General features: G+C 41.3%; 1 pseudogene; it reads right to left on the bottom strand.

Annotated features, from left to right (window-relative positions):
• Window positions 1–1,616: 1,616 nt before the first annotated feature.
• On the bottom strand, window positions 1,617–2,688 carry LOC112913660 (small ribosomal subunit protein eS1-like; annotated as a pseudogene).
• Between the last annotated feature and the right edge of the window lie 1,240 nt (window positions 2,689–3,928).

The following is a 3,928-nucleotide window of genomic DNA, read 5'->3' as shown; positions in this document are numbered from 1 at the left end:
TTTGTTTACGTTGGGGAGGCTGTTTCAGAATAATGTCAACAAAGTTGTGTCATTGAGTGCTTATCAATATGAATATATGAAAGATCAACTATGATGTAATGGACATTGAAACTTTAAATACCAAGAATTTGTGAGAATGTGACAGTGTTCAGTCTGGGGAGGGCTACCCTTTGCTGATCGAAATGGTTCTCCAAAGACCTATGGACATAAGCTACTGCTGCGGCGGCAAGCCTAATCCTTCTAAAAGTGGTGAAGATTTGCCTGTACAAACCCCTTTGTTCAGCTAGCATTGTGCTCTAGCAATAAGAGACTTATTTGTGTGTGTGTGTGTGTGTGTGTGTGTGTGTGTGTTGGCAACTGGACATGAGCTCTTGGTCAGCTAAGCCAATACCCAGAAAGGAACCAAGTCACAGAAAAATATATCTCAACTCAATTTGGACTTTATTTTTTTTCCATCATCCTCATACCTGGAACAGTAGTGTAATTAATCTATCATTGGCTTGAAGTATATTATCTGTTTATTAAGAGATATTATCCTGTATGTTATCAGCACATTAAATATTATTATTACAAATTTAATCTCCTCAGTGAATCTGTATTAAATAAATTATTGGCAATGATAGTCTTGGTCTCTGAGCATAGTTTGCCATGAACAAAACACTTACTCTTTGTTTTTCAAATACCCTTGTATTTAGAAGTACACTGAATGTAACAATAATGAAAATAACAATGAAAGAATACAGTGATGACTTACTAAAATAGATTTTTTTCTGATAATCAGTACATAAAGGTATATTATCTGCCTGGCCCATTAAGTTACTAAATAGCCAATAACATTTTTATTGAATAAGTTCTCCCTAAAAATAGATAAATGAATAAATAAGTTCTCTCTATCTAACAAAAAACAAAATTGCTGAAAAACTTATATAAGTTCTTGAATCCTAATTCAGAAACACTGATTTCAAAATGCCAAAGTGATCATAACTCCTATGACAATATTTGGAGATAGAGGGATGAAGATAGGAGCTCATATTGTGAACAAGAAGGAATCATCAAGTAAAAAACCTGGAAAATCTTCTTTCTGACCCCTTTTGCCTGAATTAAATACAGCATCTTTGGCAGAGGATCGAGGAACAGGATGGGCAAGAGTTCTGATCCTTACTTTTTTCCTCACTTTTCTCCATGAGCTGCAAATTGGTGGAAGGAAAGGGGCATCAGTACATAGTTTATTGTTCCTGATGTCCCAGGATGCACAACAGCTGACCCAGAGGGTGGCTTTCTCCCCCTCAAGACTGGACCTCCAGTTCCCCAGCTAGAGGCAGAGTGCTCCTCAATGGCAGTGGCGGGGTGAGTGACTGAACATCTCCTGGGGGCCACAGTTTGAATTACAGCTGGAAGTGTCTGTGCCACAGGCGCCATGCCTTTAAGCCTGGAGCAGAACTTCTCTGAGACATGTTACAAAATACCTGCTGACTGAAGACCGGTAAGTAAGGCTTTGGTCCTTTGGTGCACTTCCATCACCTCCAACAGGAGCACCATCTTTTCTTTAGACCAAATGGTACATTTACTATATTTTGCACAAATTATCATTAGTTATAGCATTAACTTGTTAGGCATTAGCAGGGAGGAACTAAAATAGTATCCTTCTTTTTTGTTTTTTTCACAAATAAGAATTTTTTGTCACCATTTAATGTCTGAATTTTAACAGATTCTTGGATTGGTGGTTTATATCCATCAGCTTCTTCCACTTTAGCACCAGTCTCATCCCCAGTAGCTTATCGAGAACTACTACCTTCACCATGAAGCTCCATGAGTTTTCTCAATTCAGATTTGGGCTTCTTCAGCATTTTTGCTTTTCTAACGAAAGACATTACGGAGTGGATAAATAGACTGACAGCTTCTTCTATATCCTTTCCGATGCTGTCTGGAATCAATTCATTGATGACTTCTTTCAAGTCATTTGTCGGCCCTCTTGGGCCATGATTTCCATCATCTTTTTCCGAATTTGGCAGACCTGTTGATGCTGAGCATGAAAGGTCTTCTGAATCTGATTATTGGGTTCTTTTTAGTAAATCCAACACAAAATAGATGAAGCAAATACCCATTGGTAGTCTTTGCATCAACATGAGCGTCAGTCATGGTCTGCCACCTTTGACCATGGAGCACATTTTGTCACAGGTAAGATCCGTGATATGGAAATTAGTCAGGCAGTTTTTGCCCTGCACATCCTGAGCAATTAGTTTGAATTTTCTAAATGCAAGTTCATCGTTCTGCAGATTAGCAAGGCTTCCTTCAAAAATACAACCCTTGTGGGCAGCCCAGGTGCCTCAGTGGTTTAAGTGACGCCTTCAGCCCAGGGCCTGATCCTGGAGACCCAGGTTCGAGTTCCATGTCAGGCCCCCTGCATGGAGCCTGCTTCTCCCTCTGCCTGTGTCTCTGCCTCTCTCTGTGTGTCTCTCATGAATGAATAAATAAATAAAATCTTTAGAAAAAAATATAACCCTTGAGATCATAGATGCAATTTTGGTTCCTTGAGTTCTTGTGACTAGTGTTTTTCCAATATTTCATATAGAACATAGCTGGTGCCTTCACATCATACCAATCTTTCTTAGAAAATTGGTCCACCACTTTCTTCTTGGCTCCCTTTTTGCCACCTTTCATAAGGCTCCTGTTCTTACCAACACCCATGGTGCTGCTCTGGGAGCCAAAAGGGCCTATTCCTTCTCTGATGGAGACTACAAAATGCCTTTTTGTCCTATTCATCTCATCCTTGAATTGTTAGCCACAATGTGGCTGCCATGTGGGCATTGATGCCCACTTTCTTTATTACTTGGGGATCTGTTTTTTTTTTAAGATTCATTCATTCATTCATTCATTCATTCATTTTTTCATTCATTCGTTCATTAATGAGAGACACACAGAGAGGCAGAGACACAGGCACAGGGAGAAGCAGGTTCCCAGCAAGGAGCCCGACCTGGGACTGGATCCTAAGACCCTGGGATCACACCCTGAGCTGAAGGCAGACACTCAGCCACTGAGCCAGCCAGGCATCCCAATTACTTGGGGATCTTATCAAGCTTCATATTCATTAGAATGTTTGATATTCCAGATAGCAGTCAGTACCGGGTCTCGCTGCTAACCTCCACGCTCAGCTCTTTCACTGTCCCTGCTCAACATTTGGTCTCTCAGCTTGGTGCTGTGTGCCTGGCATTTGTTCCTTTCTTTTTATAACCCTGTGAATTGCATATGCATACCTAGAGGCCTGCTAGCAACAGACCTATTTTGACAGAACAATAGAATAAATAAATTCACTTTTGAGTTCTTTATATCATACTTAATGCGTGGGCTTAATGTTGATGCAGGAGCAAAATACCAGACAGGCACCTCTTTGGAATTTGATGTCTATGAAAAATGAAGAAGGTGGCTTAGTGGAGGCGGTAAAGTAAGGGGAGGGTGCAGAGCCTGCTAGAAGAGAGGCCGGCTTGAGATGATGGGACTGGAGGGAGGGCTTGGAGAAGACGCCAGTCAGCTGGAGTTTGTGACACAATGAGATGGAGCCTGCAGCTTCTAGGATGGTGGAGCCTTAGAGGAAGGGCAGTGTCCCTACAAAATGCCTACAATTGCACACTGTCCAGCAAGGCAACCTAGCCCTCCAAGCGGCACTCCCCTGGCTAAGAAAAACAGAACAGAGACAAAAGACTCTCAGGAGATCTTCCCTTCTTCTTCAGTGGGCAGATCAACATAGTCCAAGCAGCAGAAATATGCGCAAGAAGGAACATCCATAATCTGAGCTAGTGGGGACTGGAAGTGCATATCTGCACATACATAGATTAACAAAGTTTAGCTACTTTCCAGAAAAAAGAAAATCATAGCCTGTACTGGGTAGATTGTTTTGTCAGGCCTGTTCCACACCCATTTGCTTTCAAAT

This window comes from Vulpes vulpes, chromosome 1, assembly GCF_048418805.1.
Source record: "Vulpes vulpes isolate BD-2025 chromosome 1, VulVul3, whole genome shotgun sequence".
NCBI classification, from domain to species: domain Eukaryota; kingdom Metazoa; phylum Chordata; class Mammalia; order Carnivora; family Canidae; genus Vulpes; species Vulpes vulpes.
This window is presented reverse-complemented; position numbering and strand designations above follow the sequence as displayed.